Source organism: Tinamus guttatus, unplaced genomic scaffold (genome assembly GCF_059628265.1).
Source record: "Tinamus guttatus ecotype Peru unplaced genomic scaffold, ASM5962826v1 Tinamus_guttatus_pri_ptg000175l, whole genome shotgun sequence".
NCBI lineage: Eukaryota > Metazoa > Chordata > Aves > Tinamiformes > Tinamidae > Tinamus > Tinamus guttatus.
The window spans coordinates 1,286,079-1,304,277 of NW_028288709.1; positions in this window are offsets into that span (position 1 = coordinate 1,286,079).

Genomic DNA, 18,199 nt, shown 5'->3' on the forward strand with positions numbered 1-18,199 from the left:
CGCAGCAGGACGCCCAGGGAGGCACTGGGCCTATTGCAAGGGGTGGGCGAGGGGAATTGCTTGCAACCACACAGGAATTCTTACTCTCTCCCTGCAGGAGGAACTCATAGAGGTGCCACAGGGCCTCTGCGGCCTCGTCGCTGCGCCCCTCATCCTTGCAGGCACCGCAGAGGGTGAGATGTCCCACCAGCTGCCCCAGGACCGGCACGCTCTTCTCCAAGAAGCTGCCACAGCTGGCACCGCCCACTTGGAAGCATTCCCGGACCTGGGAAAGGGAGGCAGTGCTGCCATGAGGCCGGAGGGCAGCGCTCGGGATCAAAGCCCTGGGCCGACGCTCCTTGCAGGCTTGGATCCCGGCTGAGCCGGAGCCTTGGTGGCTTCCCTTGGAGGCAGCCTGGAGCTCCAGGACACGGCTGCATGCTGACAAGGGACAGGCAGTGGCTGCAGCTTGCCTGCACCATAGGCTCCTTACCGACACCAAAGAAGAGCTGGTCAGGAGATCCCCCAGCTTCACAAGGCGTCCCACAGCCCTCTCGTGCACAGCTGCTTGCTGGCACTCAGCGTAGGGCAGTAGGAGCTGCAAGGAGAAAAGCTGCTGCTCTGTCCTGTGTCCCAGAAAATGCCTGGCCACGTTTGTGACTTGGAGCACCGGCAGAGCCCAGAGAGGGGATCTTGTGTCCAGAGTCCTTTGTGACTGTGGGGCAAATCTCCCAGATGGGCCTGATGTGACAGCAGGAGCCCATGGGGGTTGTACTGAGTGCAGGAGCGGGTTGAAGAAGAGCGGATGCTGGTTGTAGCCAAGGGACACTGGGCTCACACAAGAGAACTGTGGGGATCCCAATTCCCATGCGGGAGCTTGTCCCCTCTCAGCACTGGGCTCTCTCCAGCCGCTGCTGGACAACTCCCCCCATCCCAGCACAGGGCCTGGAGCTGGCAGCTCTGCTCCTGGCAAATAGCAGACCTGCAGGATGGTCTTCATGTCCACCACGCTGGAGGAAGGGCTGCCGAGCATCAGGGCCTTCAGCAAGCTGTCCATGGCATCCAGCAGCTGCAAGGGGGACAGAGGGTTGAGGCGCTTCTTCCCCATTGCCCCACAGCTGTCAGAGAGGGCTTGGAATTCCTCCTGTGCCAGCGGGACATGTAGAGTAGTGCTGAGGGGAGGAGAGCCCCCAGGCCAGGGGAGCTGCTGCTGCTGCTGCTGCACAGGGCGCAGCCTGGGGACACTGCCCATGGCCCTGGGGACACTGCCCACGGCCCTGGGGACACTGCCCATGGCCCTGTCCAGGGCAAGGGGGACAGGGCAGGGGCGAGGGAGAGGCAAGCTGGGAGGCTGCCCTGAGCCTCACTTCAGCAGCCAGCACCCACCTGGGAGTAGAGAGCAGCATCCAGGTGCTCCCTTGGAGGCAGGGAGAAGACGCTGGAGAAGCAGGCTGCCAGCAGGCTCTCCAGCTCGCTCTCCAGCAGCAGCCCGGCTTTGCTGCAAGCAGAGAGGGACCTTTCAGTTCGTGGGGCTGGCAGCAGCCAGCAACACCCTTATGTGCTTGGAAGGTGGATGCACCCAGGGCCTGGGAGGCCCGTGAGCGATAGCGACGTCAGGTGGGGAGGGAGCCCCATAGAGAGTCACCTCTTCTCGCCAGCACTCTGTCCAGGGACAGAGGACACAGCGGGCAGGGGGGCCCAATCATCTCCCCACCTCCTGCCTCACCCCTGGGGAAAGGCCCGCACCCATGGGAGAGCTCCAGGGCCCTCTCTGCTCTCCCGGCTCCAACCCTCTCTGTCCCACTGGATGCCAATGGGAGACTCCCTCAGGACGAGGGAAGGCTCCCTGCAGGACTGGGGCCCTCTGGGTTATCTGCTGGGGAGGCTGTGGCCAAGCCAGGCTCTGGGGCAGCTACCTCATGGCACTGATGCTGAGCATGACCTGCTGCCGCACGGCCGTGCCCAGGTGGTTCCTGGGCTCCTCTTGCAGCAGCACCTGGAGAGCACAAGTGGGAAGGCTCGTAGGGAGCTGCCAGGGCACCACAAGTGGCTGTGCCCACCAGCCAGGACCCCACACCTCCCCACGCTCACACAAGCCCCTTCTGCCTGCAGAGCTGGGCCGGTGCCCTCCTGAGCAGCCCCCGGAGCCCCGCGTGCCCTCACCTCCAGCGCCTCTGCCAGCTGGGATTTGCACTGCCACAGCTCCTGGCGCAGCAGCAGAGCAGGCAGGCTAGGCGAGCAGGACGCTGTGCAGAGGGTGCAGATGCAGGCCAGAAACTGCAGCTTCTCGGCCTCTTCCTGCTGCCAGGAGCAGAGGGACAAGGAGAGAGCGTAAGAGGGGCAGGCGCACGGCCAGCAGCACCAGCGCATGGCAGGGGCTGCAGCGACACGTGGGCGCCTGCGAGGGAGCAGCCCCCAGCGCCAGCAGCCCCGTGGGGCCGTCGGAGCGTGGAGCGCCCCGAGGGAGCCGGTAGGAGAGGCCGGGCAGCCCCGAGCGGGACGGCGTCACTCACCTTCCCTCCACGCTGCAGAAAGGCGCGCACGTGCTCCAGGGCTTCCTCTGCCTCCTCCATGGGCAGATCCGCACCAGGAGCTGATGGGGAGAGAGAGCGGGCAGAGCTGCAGGGCTGCCCGGAGCTGCAGGAGGCAGCGGAGCGCTCTGCCCTGCGCACGCTGCTGCTGGCCTCACAGCGAGAGCTCGTGGCCCCCGGCGCGGCCAGCGCTGCCCCCGCACTCACCCGACGGCGCCTCCTCGGGCGCACGGCTCGAGTGGGGCTCCAGGTCGCACACGCTCGCTGCAACCGCCCCATCCTCCTCCTCCTCAGCAGCCACCGAGCGGTGGCCGGGGAGTCGCTCCGCCATCCTGGCCGCGTGGCCAAACTCCGCGGAGCTGCCCGGGGGCAACGGGGAAATTCCTGGGTGCTCAGGGGGCTTTTCGGCCAGCACCTTCGCTCCCGTCCGCTCCCGTCGCCGTCGTCCCGAACACTGCGGGCCGAGCCCGCCGGGCCAGGATGTCACAGCAGCGCAGTCACAAAGGGCCCCGCTGTCACCTGAGGCCACCTGTGACCCCGCTGGGGAGGGGCAGCGGGTGTCCCCTCGGGGCGCACACCTGTGGGGTGGCTGCAGCAGGATGGAGACCTTCTTGCCCGGGCACATGCTGCTCGGCAGCAGAAAGGTCCGTGCCCGGCCACGCAGACGTGTCCGTGGCAGTGTGGATGTTTCTCCACGCGCTGCACCAGCCTTGGCACCTGCAGCCAGGATGGGCTGCTGAGTGTGGGGCTGCCACCAGGCTGCAGCCACCTGCACAGCTCCCACCGCCAACGGCAGCCCTTGCCACCCCTCTGGGCTGGCCTCGGAGGCTGCTGCAGGCCTGATATTCTGGGCACCAGCTTCAATGTCAAAGTTTCTGAAGAGACAGGTCAAAAAAAAAAAAAAAAAGAAAAAAGAAAAAAAGGGGTAGGAGTGGATTTTCAATCCTGGCAAAATAATCCAAGAAACTGAAGACCCACCAGCTGACTCTTCCATGCATGAGTTGAGAATGCTTTAGAATCACAGAATGCTTAAGGTTGGAAGGGACCTCTAGAGATCATCTAGTCCAACCCCCTGCACACGCAGGGTCACCTAGAGCATGTGGCACAGGACTGCGTCCAAGCGGGTTTTGAAGATCTCCAGAGAAGGAGACTCCACAACCTCTCTGGGCAGCCTGTTCTGAACACAGATAAACAGGCATTTATACTACCTACCTGAGTTCTGCATCCCCAGAAGGACCTGCTGCCTGTGAGTCATAACCAGGTTAGTTGGTGCACTTGTGTACTCGAAATACAGCCAGAGATCAAACACGGCATTCAGGCTGAACAGAGATGCAATTGCAAGTTCTAGAATAAAGAAAAAAAGGTTTTATAATGCTAGATGGTATGACCATGAGTAATAACTTATTTTTAATATTAAAAAACAACTTTAAAATACATAAACAACTGTTCTTGTAAGTGCCAGTCTGAGGACAGAGGTAAGGCTTCTTCAGGGGTTATTTTATACAAGAACCAGTTCAGACCTTTCTACATTAAAATTCACTGATGTGGCTAGAATTCATTTATGGCACTACAATGCCTATTTGCCAAAGTGCAAGGTATTTTCCAGGCAGAACACAAACTCTACAAGGAAGTTTCACACTCCTTTGCAAGGCTCTTCCACCAAACCTTCTGTCCCTCATATCTGCATTTGCCTCCCTCCTCCTCCTTTCCATCCTCCAAGAGGATTTGATACAGCTCCTTCGGAGTCTACTCCACTGAAAGGAACTTTCATGACCTGGAAATGTCACGCAGCCCCACAACAGGGCCGCCAAGAGACTCTTCCCTGTCACTACAGTGAGGAAATTCCCACAGCTTTAATGGGGGTAAAAGAAAATAAAATGATGTTCTGCCTTTCTTTTTTTTTAAAGCTGCCTTTAACACAACTTCCCCAGGAAGAAAACAGGAGCACGAAATATTCCCCCCTCCCAAAACTCACTGATGGGTAGCGACAACTCACCAATAAACCAGAGAGGCCAGAAGGGGCTATTGTAGTACGTGCTGAGAAGTTTTCCAGTCCTGGTGAGGAAATACAATAAAACAGGAAAAGTTACCAACGGGCAGCAATGGGGTTCTGGGAAGTACCGAGGCCTGCACAAGGCAGGATGTTTTCCGTAACGCAGTCACATTCGCAGCCAACATACATGTCCACGCAGACCATGCCGGCAGTGCAGATATTCAGGAGCCCCCAGGCCCAGAGCACCTTCCGCTCTCCAGCCTCTCTCCTCATCCTCATGCTCCTGTCAACCTGTAAAAGTGACTTCAGCGAAATAATGGGGCTTTGAGGGGAAAAAAGGGAAAAAAACAGCTAAAGATGAGGGGGAAATGGAATAAAAAGGCTGAAAAATGAGGGGGAAGGAAAGAGAAAAGCTGAAAGAGGGAGAAAATGAAGGAAAAAGTTAAAACAACGAAAAAATATAAAAGAGGAAAAAAACATGAAAAAAGATAAAAGGTGGAGCCAAAGAGAAAACTAAAAGAGAGAGAGAAAGGAAAGAAAAAAAGTTGAAAGGGGGCAAAGAATGAAGGAAAAAATAAGCTAAAAGAGGGAAAAAATAATGAAAACAGTTAAAAGGGGTAAAAACAAAGGAAAAAATGTAAAAGGGGAAAAATAAGAAAAAAGGATAAAATGCATGAAAACAAACGAAAAAGATTAAAGGAGGACAAGGATAGAAGAAAGCTTATAAAGGAGAAAAAAAGATAAAAATGCAAAAAAAAAGGAAAAAAGGCAAAAAACAAATGAGGGGATGGGATGGGATGGGATGGCATTGGGCGGGATAGGATGGGACGGAACGGGATGGGCTGGGACAGGACAGGACAGGACAGGACAGGGTCCCCCTGCAGCCGCCGCCCTCACGCAGCTGGTGCCAGGGGGCACTTCCAGCTGTTAACTCCTTCCTTCACAGGATCACAGAATCCTTAAGGTTGGACGGGACCTCCAGGGATCACCTAGTCCAACCCCTGCACACGCAGGGTCACCCAGAGCACGTGGCACAGGGCTGCGTCCAGGCGGCCCCTGGAGATCTCCAGAGACGGAGACTCCACGGCCTCTCCGGGCAGCCTGTTCCCGTGCTCCGTCACCCTCACTGCTAATACGTTTTTCCTTAAGTTCCTGCGGAACTTTCGCTGTTTTCAGTTTGCGGCCGTTTCCTCTCGCTCTGTCGGTGCCACCGCTGGGCAGAGGCCGCCCCCTCCCCCCGCTGCCCCCCGCGCCCCAGGAGCGGCGCCGCCACGTGGGGCGGGGGTGCGCGCATGCGCAGTGCGCTCTGCCGCGCTCGCTGCTGCCCCCGCGTGTCGGGGCGGAGGCGCTGCAGGAGTGGCGCGCGTGCGCAGTGCGGTGGGCGGCCCCGCGTGGCGCGCGGCGCATGCGCGGGGCCGGCAGGTGCGCGGCGGCGGCGGGAGCGCGCGGGAAGGGCGCGGGGGGGCGGCGCTCGCGGCCCGTGGGGCGGCCGCGGCCGCGTCCTGCCGGCGGGGGCAGCGCCGCGCGGAGGCGGCGGCGGGGCCGGGGGGCCGGGGCGCGGGGCCGGCCTGCCCGTGTGCGGGGTGTCCCGGGAGGGCTGCGCGCGGGGCCGGGGAGCAGCGAGAGGGGGGCGGCGGGGCAGGACGTGGCCCCGGCGCTCGGCGTCCACGGGCCGGGCGGCTCCTGCCGCTGCAGAGCGCTGGGGGCTGGTGACAGGAACCCGAGCCCTCATTGGGGTGGGTTTGCAGGGCAGCTCCGTGGAGGGGGCCGTGCTGCAGAGAAGCGCCCGGGGCATCGCAATGCTGTCGCTGCTGCTGCTGGTGTCGGGATCTGGGAGCTGCTGCCTTTGTAGAGGTGTTGATTGAGCAGACATTGGAAACGGAGCAATGTATTAGCTGGTAAAGTGTCTTTCGTGGAGGCGTTCATGTTCATTTGTGATTCCCAAATGCAGAGGACGGAAGCGTGTCCGAAGAGGATGTCCTGTGTGCAGCGGATGGGAGCGTTTCTGCCGTTGCCGTTGCCCTGGGCTCAGTGCGGGCTCAGGGCCGACCTGCCGGCAGCCCCAGTGGAGCGGAGTGAGCTCGGCCGTGGGGCCACAAAAGTGGCCACCAAAGTAAGTTTGCTCCAGCAGGGAACGGGGCTGACACAGATCCGAGCAGCAGCTCCGTGGTCAACAGGGCTGTTTTTTCCCAGTACAAACTGGGAAAACCTGTAACCACTTTGGTGGTGTAAGATTTTTGGAGGGAAAAAATTCTTTGGAAGGGAAATGATTTTGGCAGAGGAAAAAAAATAGGGGTGGATGGGTGATTTTTTCAGAGGCTAAAAAGATTTGGAGGCAAAAAAAAATTAGAAGGAAACGTGGGGATAAACATAGGAATGTTTTTTGAGGGACTTTTTAAACTGGGAATGGGAAAATATTTTGGGCAAAATTTTCTTGGGGGATGTTGAGAGATAATTATTTTATGCGGGGGAAGCTACTGGGGAAGAATAACTTTCTGATTGGGGAAGTTGGGGGAAGAATTTTAGTGGGGATAAATAATACAGGCTCTATAAATAATACTTTGAAGCAAACTTATTCTTTTAGAGATTGTAGTTTTTTTTGGCTTTTTTCATATTTGCAACATGTAAAGCAGGCTCCACTTAAGTGAATGTAGCAAAAAAACTTTGGAGAAATATATATCTCTCCTTCAAAGTTATTGGTATGTACTCGGCACATACCTGAATTTGGGGATTTTTTTTCCCTTTGGGATCACTGTTTTCAAAGGGAAGCCAGTAACTGCTGTTCTTCTTCTTGTGGCCCAAATCAAAATAAAAGCTTTCTCATGGTTCTTTCTTGCAGTAGTAAGGGAGCGGTATGTTCTTGCTGAAGTGAGTGGAATTGTTGGAATGAGTGTCCAGGCAGTGACATTAAGGAGGAGCCCCAAATGTGTGATCTGCTGAAATGAGGGCTGGGGAGCAGCATTGCTCTGGTGAGGAAGTAGACGGTATTTCCAACCTCTGGAGTTAGTGGAAGAAGTTCCCTGTCCTTGTCCTTGAATTTACTAAATCCCATGTCTCAAAAATTCTAATGAAGAAAAAGGTAATGAAGACCTTTTGAGTTTGGACATCCTTCAGTGTTCTTTAAGTGTTTCCTTTAGTAGGTCTGGGTATTACTTTGAAAGAAAAAGTAGAAAAAATACCGATGCTTCCTCTTGCAAAGCTGGCACAAGCTGTACCGTTTAAATAGCCATGTTGAGGGTGTTAGTAATCTTACAGCCTTGAGTCACTTTGTTTTTCCTTTACAGAGCTCCTATAGCCACCAGTAAATCCTGCTGGGAGGATCCATCAGGGAGATTTCCTACAGAAGGGATGAGGGCAGGCGGCTTTGGGAACGGGAGGAATGCGCCGTGGTGGCCAGCTCAGTGCCAGGACGCAGCTGGGGCCTTCGCTAGCAGCGTTTTCATTTTCGCATGGCCCAGTTTGAGCTGCTGCTGCTGATGCCAAAGGAAGTCGTGCGGGTGGAGCCGCCAGCTCAGCAGGGCCGGTGAAGCAAAGAGCAGGAGAGAGCAGGTGAGAGCCGGGCACGGCTCGGTGGGGGTCAGGCCCCAGCCCACGGGGAAGAGGTTCTTCCAGGTCTGCAGTGGGCATGGGAGGCAGGAGCTCCCCTTAGAGTGGGCCGAAGAACTGGATGTGTTAATTTTGGAGAATCTCCTGGTGAAAGTCATCTCTCTTTTCCTGTTAAGGTAAGGTGTAAATGGGTGCGTGCTTTGGGAAGAGCTCCTGTTAGTGTATTTGGTGAGGGGGCTTAATTTCCCTGCCTAGCTGAGGCGTCCGGCCTCGGGGAATTCTGTGTGCGTGGGCGAGCTCAGCTCAGCACTTAGTGCCCAGCGTGGCCTGCAGCGGTGCCGGCAGGCTGGAGTTAACGCTCCGCTTCCCGCTACTAAGCTAACTCTTACCTGAAAATAAAGTTTCTCTTTTCCTCTTTTGGCTTGCTTACTTTTGAGCTTGGCTTGCTTGTGCGAATGACAAGAAGTTCAGCATCATCTGCTTTCTAGCAATTGTCTTTCTCTGTTACAGTATGCGACCTGGACCAATAAGGAGACTCTAGGATTTATGGAGGGATGTCTCTCCAAGTTAAAAGCAGCAGATCCAAGTTTTAATGAGTGTAACCTTCTCTTCTTCAGTTTGATTTTACTGGATGATGCCTTAAAGCCTGGGACTGCTTTCACCTACATGCCATGGCTCATGGTTTGGAGCTGCTTGGCACTGCAAGTTGAGCGCAAGTGCAAAGTTACAGCACAGAGACACCCTAAAAGGGAGGAATAAAAAAAGGAGTATCCCCAGCTGCCTCTGGGTAACAAAGGGAGGACTTTACTTCAAAAAGTGCTTAATAGTGCTGTCCTCCCCCAATACCGAAACTGAGGAAAACCATATTCCAGTGATAAACAGCTTTTCAAGCCTCTCTTGGACTCAAGGTCACCAACCCATGTCTTTCCTGAGTCTGCTGCATGCAGAGGGTTTATATGGCTCATCACAGAAAAAGAAACCCATGAGCTCCCCTCGCAATGGGATGTTATCGCAAATACCCTGAGCATTAGCTCAGGAGCATAACACCCCATAGGAAACTAAATCACTGAAATGAATAAAACAAAACAAAAACAAATTTAACCCCCCCCCCTTTTTTTTTTCTCAGATATCACTTTCTCATTAAAATTAAGCTAAGTGCAATCCACCAGCCCTGAATATATTTAATCAAAGAGAGTGTAGCTGAAGATGTTTCTGGCACGTTGCATGACATCCCAGAGGTGTGAGTGCAATGCAGGGTACTGATAACCTCTGTCAACTACTGTTCATCCTCTGGCTGAATAGCTGACATCATTTATACGGGCTTGATGCTCATATATAGCACATAAGAGTCGTTTCCATTGTTGCAGCTGAATTATAGATAAACAGTGGAAGGGAATAATAACCTTATAATAATAGAAGATGTGACAAATGTATTGCGGAAAGTCGTTCAGTTACTCTAGCAAGGAGCACAGTTCAAAGCCTGTCCAGAATAGGCTTCTACCTTCCTAATAAATATTCAGAAACTTCTTAAATCTTCAGGAACATAATATTGAACATCTGACATAAAAAATCAGTTCAGATTCCTAAGTGTTTTTAATTACATTTAATCAGAAGAAGATTTCATAATATTTTGTAACAAGCAGGATCTTTGCCAGAAGACACAGAACTCCCTCAGCTAGAGAAGTCATAGGTTGACTGCAAGTCTGTGAAATAAACACAAGGCCAATTATGATTCAAGTGTAGCATAAGTTATATTGTATTCAGTGAGGAAGAAATGATTTTCCCAGCAGTGTTACTTGCACTATAATGATTATTGCATGTAAGCTAAGTTAAGGAAATGATGGAAAAACAAATTAGATGGGCTGCAGATCTGTGGCTTATCTTGATTGCTCACCTTGAAGACACAGTTTGGAAAACATAATATACAGGACCAGGAGCCAGGATATTTGAAGCCTCTACTCTCCTTCCTTCCTCCTGATATTTCATATTAAAATTTCTCAACAGAAATAAACATTTCCAGCAGGGATAAACACAAGGCAGCACGTCTTGCCATTCTAAGGACGTTTGCTTAATTAAAAGCAATGATAACTTCGGCTTTAATGATCTTCTGGCAAAGATAATTAAGGAGGTATAAATGATATAAGAACTTACCTTTGTCTGATATTCTCATTTTTATATGCAGCTGTTTATGAGTCATACGAGAAAAAAAAAAATTGCCAAGGCTCCTTAGTTTTTATTAGGGGACACTTCAGTACTAATGACCAAGTGCTAAGGCAACGCAATAAAACACAAGGCCCCACATTATGGCACAATCTGATGGAAATCAGTAGGAATTCTTCCACCGAAGAAGTAGGAATTCTTCCAATTCTTCCAGCATGCATTGTGTAAACTTTTTACTGCATGCATAAGCGTGAAAAATGGGAACAGAGGTGAACTATGTGTGACGTAATGATAGTCTCTTTATGCAGAGATGGAACTGTCCTGCTCAGAGCTTTTAACCAAAAAAGATGAGCTGGCCTCACATTCTTGGACTACATCCACAATCCGCAAATGTTCTGTACATTAAGTGCTGCATGTCTTATCTAGCTGATAGAATTCACTACAAGAGACTTAGTTAACTATGTTTGGTTTTGCTTTGGGCCAGTAAAAATGACAGTCAGCGTTACCACCAAAACTGAAACGTCATTACAAAAGGTTTCACACGGACCCTTCCAGAAGCAGGATTTGAAACACTGATGTGTTTCCAAGATCAGTCTTACTTGGCAAAAGGTCACTTAGGTTTCAGAGATGTGTTGGCCTTGCAAGGAATAAGAGACTGCACAATTTTTGTAGTTCATTGCTATGTTGAAAAAGTATGCCATTAATTTACAGCCCTTGAGCTGTAGGGTTAGACGTGGTGCTTGGTATTTCAGCACTTTTGTTTATTACCTTTTAGCCCTCAACCATTTTTCTTTAAGGTAACATCAATATCTGTTCTTGCAAACAGATCATTCAAATATTAGGCATGATACTGGCTATTCTCTCTCCTTTCTCAGAATAAGGCATTCTTTGCAGCAATGAAAAAAATGAGCATTTGCTCAGAGTTTGACAGTTGTAAAGGATGTTTATCTCCTAGGGCTTTGTTTACTGGATTGCAGTTTTTAAAAGATTATTTTATGCTGCAAAAGTAACGGTCTACATAACCGCTCTTATTGTACTCTAAGGCAATATTCAAGGCACATATATTGAGTTGTAGAAGAGAAAATAATATGCAATGAAAGTACAGAAAGACCCAACTAACTTTGTGCTTGCGTTTTGACTTTTCACACCTCCTTTATCCCAGGGTAATCCTCCGCATCACACACACGCTTTCTCTGCTCTCCACTTAATTCAGTGAATCTGTGATCATGCGCACTCACAGTAGCTACTGGGCCAGGGAGGTCTGGGAGGTGGATATTGAGTGCATCATTTTCCTGCCTGAAAGTCATTCCTTAGACGGAGTCTGCAAGAAGAGACAGCGCTGATGGGAACGAGGTCTTTTTGGGAAGCAAAGCATTTGGAGACACATCCGTGCTGCCTTTCCTTGCAAGACCAAGACACCAGAGCCCATCATTGCCAGGCAAAGGCTGCAACCTGCACATGGGCCTGGCCATGATGGATCTTAGGTGCCTTGGGCTTCTCCTTGCAGTGCTGGGCAGTGTTGGTGTTTGGGTGATGACAGTGTCAGCACAGCACAGGGGCATCATTAGGCCCAGGGATGTTGCCGGGACGTCTGCATCACACAACATTCCAAGCCCTCGTGTGTCACCAGAGTCAGGGATGTTGCCATGACGTCAGCATCGCATCAGAACCCCTGCCGTGTGGCCCAGGGCTGTTGCTGTGACACTGCTATTGCATCACAGTCCCAGGTCCGTTATAAAGGTGGTGCTGGGGTGGCCTTGGCTCACTTTGCCAGTTCGCGAACGGGCAAAGACTTGACTTTGCGGTCAAGGAGTGAGGCTGCGGGGTAGGAGCCACTCCAGGGTCCCCTCTCCAGCCTCCCTTTGCTCAGTGACCTCCCAAGGGCCCCCAGCTGCTGCCTGGTGCCAGGGAGGGCACATGGAGTGAGTACAGGGTGCCCTTCTCTTCCCAGATACCCTCTCGTCGGCCTTGACCTGATTTTGTTATTGGATTTATTCTGCTGCGGACGCCAGGCGCGAGGGTGAGCCCAGAGCAGAGGGGCTGGGGCCAGGAGCGAGTGCAGTGGGTGGGAAGGCAGCTGCTGGGCAGGGCTGTGGTGCCGCTGCCCAGCCTGGGGCTGGGCTTGTGGGTCACTGCTGGGGCCACTAACATGAGCTGGGCCATGTTTTCCTCTGCAAACAGGACTTGGGAGAAGAGCTCGGCGCCGGCCGCACGCGAGGCCCTGTCACCTCGGTGACATGGACTCTCGCGTGCGAGCCGCGTGCCAGCTTGTGGCCCTGAGCCTCGTGCTCCTTGCCATCCTGGGCATCCCCTCGGCCTGCCGCGTCCTGGCGTCTTTTTGGATGGCCATGATGTTCATCCCTGGAGGTGAGCGGCCCTGTCCTGAGCGTAGCCACGGTAGTGGCTCCTGGTCAGCACCCCGGCTGCCGGCGCCCACCCCTCTACTGGCTGGGGTTGCGCAGGGGCTGCCCCATGGCGCTGACGGCCTCTTGCCTTCTCTCCCACAGTCTCCGTGTTCCCCTTTGAGCTCCCGGAGAAGCCTGCTGGGAGGGGGCTGGAAGGGTAAGTGGAGCCCGGCCCTGCCAGGGCTGCCCTGAGGCACTGGCTTGGTCCCAAGAGCAGGAGCAGGGTGGGCCAGGAGGCCAAGAGTTGGGCTGGGTTCCCTCAGACCCGCCAGCGCCAGGGCGTCCTGCTGGGGACACTGGGCAGCCCCGGGCCCCCTCCTGAGCTGCCTTCTCCCTCCCAGGTGCCCAGGCACGGACGGCGGGGTGACCGGGGAGCCTCATGGCCCTTCCCCACCTCGCCGCCGTGTGCAGTTGGGGGCCAGCCAGGTGGTGTTCCTGGGGCCGGGCAAGGAACTCCTTGGCTTCATCCCCAGGGAGCCCCACCTGGATTGGCCCCCAACTGCGGCGCGCAAATCCACCCTGCTGCGCCTCTGGGCACCCATCCTGGTGGTGGAGACCAGCCCATCTGGGTCTCCACCCCAGCCCGAGCCTTCCAGCAGCTCCGGGAGCGAGGAGCCCTCCACTGTCCCAGCGCCGCAGCGCTGGGAAACGGTGGACTCCGGGGACACGGAGGCTCCCTCCCCTCCTGCAGCCGGCTCCGGCTGGCGAGCGGCGCTTCGCTCCCTGCTCTGCCCCGGCTGCTCCTGCGGGGGCTGGCGGGCGCTGGGCAGGGGGCTCCGCCGCCGCGTCGCCGCCCTGAGGAGGAGGAGAGGGCGCAGGGACCGCCGGGCCGCCCATGACACCAGGGGGACGCTGTGAAGCACAGCCCCTGTACAGAGGCTGTGCTGAGCAGCACCCACCGGCCCGGCGCCCCTGTCCCCCTGGGGTGAACATCTGTGCCCCGCAACAGGGTACCTGAGGCCCGTGTCATCTGGAAGAGGTGCAGCCCATCAGTGCCTCTCCCTGGGCCACCTGGTGCCCTGTCCCCATGGGGCGGTGCACAAAACATCTGTGCCCCGCAACAGGGTACCTGAGGCCCGTGTCATCTGGGAGAGGCGCAGCCCATCAGTGCCTCTCCCTGGGCCACCTGGTGCCCTGTCCCCATGGGGCGGTGCACAAAACATCTGTGCACCACAACAGGGTACCCGAGGCCCTTGTCATCTGGGAGAGGCGCAGCCCATCAGTGCCTCTCCCTGGGCCTGCTGGTGCCCTGTCCCCTTTTGGGCGGTGCAAAAAACATCTGTGCACGGCGATGGAGAACACGAGGCCCTTGTCATCAGGGAGAGGCACAGGACACCAGTGCCTCTCCCTGGGCCTCTCCTCTGCCCACAAAACTTCTCACCTTCACCAGACAGCCAGGCAGGGAGCACCAGCACAGAGCCACAGGAAGCCCCCCTGCTCCTGGCCCTGCCAACAGTGACCCCTCCCTGCACACGGGCTCCCACAACAACGATCCTCGGCCACCTCAGGAAGCGCGGGCGAGACGAGCAGCCAGAAGATGGCCTGAGAAGTGGCCGAACAGCCGAGCTCAGAGTTGAGCTCAGGACACAGAGACTTGGGGGAGGCCCGGAGCTCGTGGGGGCCTCCCCGGCTCCTCCTGGCCTTGGTCCTGTTGAAGTTGATGGGGCTGCCAGGCCAGGAGGAGCAGCTGCGGGACACCGGAGAGCTCAGCGCAGGGCAGAGACACCGCTAACCAGCCCCGTGCTGAGCCGGGTGTCCCTCTCACCGGGGCTCAGTGCAGTAAATGTGCAATAAACACTTGTGTGCTGTGTAGCAGGAGTCGAGTGATTCTTCTTCCCCAGTCTCACCCTCCCCTTGATCTCAACAGTTGTACAGGCAGGGGACACTGGGATGGAGCGGCAGGAAGGCCCCCTGCTCCTGGGCCTGCTCATGGCAGCAGTGATGCCTCCCTGAGCACTCTGCCCTGCACTGCCTGCGCAGATGCTCTGGCTGCAGGACCAGCTCCTGCCAGGCAAGGCACTGCCATTGGCAACAGCAGGTCCAGCAGCCTCACCTGCAGCCCCGCAGAAGCCCCAGGGCACCGAACGGCTCCGTGGGCACACCAGCTCCAGCCTGGGAAGAAGGAGCTCAGGGTAGTGACACGCATCCACAAGGGGAAACCATGCTTACCCACTCTTGAGAGCCCTCCATGATGTCTGGGTAGAGGAGGGGAGGGCGGAGCATGTGGTCTAGCTCGTCTTCTGCAGCACTTTGGACACTATCTCCTTTACTTGGCAGAAAGGCAGAGCTAAGGGTTGCACTCGCGGGCACAAAGTTTAGGTGGAGACAAGAGATTTTGTGGGCAGAGGGGAGGCACTGCTGTTCTGCTGGGCTTTATACAAGCAAAGAAAGACTGGCTGGAGATTTGAAGGTGAGATTGCTGAAGGCCAGTCTTGCCAGGGAAGACAGAGGCAAAAAAGGCACTAAGCATCTCATCCCTTCCCAAGTCTTTTGTCACTATCTTCCCTTTCCCATCTAGCAGAGGGCCTGGTATTTCCTAGTCCACTTTTACCCTGGTTCCTTCCAGAGCTGAGCTGAACTTGGAGGCAACCAGATGAGACAGAGGCAAACAGATGAGAATCAGAACAGGAAGCAGCAGCTCCAATCAGATCAATGATGGATGCAGGGGCTTCCACTCTGTGGGTGAGGAGGCAAGTTGGACCTATTCTCCCAGCAGGAGCCTCCCAAAACTCCATGTCCAAGACTGCAAGGCCGGGGCTGCGGTGCAGAAAAAAGCATTAGACTGAATGTGCTAAATTAATTGGGAAGCATGCTGTTAGGCAGGCCAATACAAGAAGCATGGCTGTTGGCATCTGCTACAGCAGCAAGCAAAACATAATTATGCTGAAAAAGGACTTTCCAAGTGACAGAACTCAATGCCATGAAAGCTCCCGTAGTGATGGGAGCAATACTTTATGAGGAAGATGAAATTTAAGTGTCCATACAGTCTAGATATACTTTCCTCAGAGTGCCTTATGAAAAAGAGGGAATATCATGTCAAAGACTAAGACTTCTGAGACTTGCAGACTTTTAGAATCTGAAACACACACAAACATATGGAGTTTGCACCAAACATTCAGCACTTCTACGCAACAGAAGCTGAAGCCTAAGCTGTTATTCATGAACGTACAATATCAGAATAAGGTACTTTACAGAAATGCATTCATTCCTTTGTATGACTGTAGAGACACTAGTAAAGCACTACTAAAAAAAAAATAGCAGCTTCCCATCCCTCCAAAGCAAAGGTTAACAAGCTTTCTGTGGAAGGCAGAAAGTCTTCAAGGACACACTCGTGTCTCCTTGAAGTACCCCTTGCCTTATTCCCTGTTTTACCTGATAACCACCACTTTCAGCTTGGAGGACATTAAACAGATGAATCTACACCTAGAACCAAGGACCAGGTTCTAGGTGCAGATTCATCTGTTTAATGTCCTTCCTTTGGCAGTGACTTGGAAAGCCACATCTCTGGAAGGGTTGCAGGGAGATGGGGGTTCTCTTCTGTCAGATGGTAACCAGGACTCTACTGCAGAGATGAAGAAGAGCATGAAGGGAGGTTGCAGGGATTGTTGTTCGCCAACTTCATCAGCTGCACAGCAGGGAGCTGGTCATCTCACAAACTGCTGATGGAGTCAAATGGGATGGGGATGGATGAGTGAGATGGGGACTGCTGGATCAACACCCGCAGCCTGGACCTCAGTACTTGTTCCCAGTGATCCTGCTGCTCTCCACCAAGGCTCCCAGCTTCGGGAGCTCCTTCCCGAGGTGTCACACAGAAACTGTCACTGCAAAGACCCCTGTAGATCCGGGGCTGTGGCAGTAGCTGCTCAGGGCTGGAGGCTGGTGCAGGAGTCCTGCTGTTAGGTCCGGTTTTCGAATCGACAGAGAAAGAGGCAAACACCATCGATATTTTCATAGAATCATAGAATCATAGAATGCTTAGGGTTGGAAGGGACCTCTAGAGATCATCTAGTCCAACCCCCCTGCATGCGCAGGGACACCTAGAGCACGTGGCACAGGACTGCATCCAAGCGGGTTTTGAAGATCTCCAGAGAAGGAGACTCCACAACCTCTCTGGGCAGCCTGTTCCAGTGCTCTGTCACCCTCACTGTTAAGAAATTTTTCCTTAAGTTCCTATGGAATTTTTGATGTTTCAGTTTCCGGCCATTTCCTCTAGTCCTATCAGTGGCCACCACTGAAAGGAGACCATCCCCGTCCTCTGCACTCCCTCCCTTGAGGTATTTATATACACTGATTAGATCCCCTCTCAGCCTTCTCTTCTCCAGGCTGAACAGGCCCAGCTCCCTCAGCCTCTCCTCATAGGGCAGATGTTCCAGGCCCCTGATCATCCTTGTAGCCCTGCGCTGGACTCTCTCCAGCAGCTCCACATCCCTCTTGTACTGTGGAGCCCAGAACTGGACACAGTACTCCAGATGCGGCCTCACCAGGGCTGAGTAGAGGGGCAGGATCACCTCCCTCGACCTGCTAGAGATGCTCTTCTTAATGCAGCCCAGGATCCCATTGGCCTTCTTGGCCACGAGGGCACACTGCTGCCTCATGGTCAACTTGTCGTCCACCATGACACCCAGGTCTTTCTCCGCAGAGCTGCTCTCCACAAGGTCGGTCCCCAGCCTGTACTGGTGTCTGGGGTTATTCCTCCCCAGGTGCAGGACCTTGCACTTGGCCTTGTTGAATTGCATGAGGTTTTTCACCGCCCAGTTGTCCAGTCTGTCCAGGTCCCTCTGGATGGCAGCACAGCCCTCTGGGGTATCGGCTACTCCTCCCAGTTTGGTATCATCAGCAAACTTGCTGAGGGAGCACTCTGTGCCTTCATCCAGGTCATTGATGAATAAATTGAACAGGACTGGACCAAGGACTGACCCCTGGGGGACCCCACTAGCCACAGGCCTCCAACTAGACTCTGCACCGCTGATCACCACTCTCTGGGCCCTGCCATCCAGCCAGTTCCTAATCCATCTCACTGTCCACTCATCTATCCCACACTTCCGGAGCTTGCCCAGGAGGATGTTGTGAGGGACGGTGTCAAAAGCCTTGGTGAAGTCGAGATAGACGACATCCACCGCTCTCCCCTCGTCTATCCAGCCGGTCATTTCATCATAGAAGGCTATCAGGTTAGTCAGGCAAGATTTTCCCTTGGTGAATCCATGCTGACTACTCTTGAGCACCTTCTTGTCCTCCATGTGCCTGGAGACAACAGCCAGTATGAGCCGTTCCATCACTTTTCCGGGAACGGAGGTGAGGCTGACTGGCCTGTAGTTGCCTGGGTCCTCCTTCTTGCCTTTTTTGAAGACTTTTGTGCTTTTAATAATAGGAGAAAGATAATAAGTATTACCAGCTAGCTGGGGTCTGGGCTTTCCCACGCAGGGGTCACACCACGGACCCTGACTACTTCGGTCGTCCCTCTTTTATACCCTTTTCACCCCAAAAATGTTCCCCCCTCCCGTTTCTCTGTTCTACTTTCATGTTAAAGTTATCTATATTTTATTGCTAAATAGGACATCTGGACAGGCAGCCCCTCCATGCGGAAC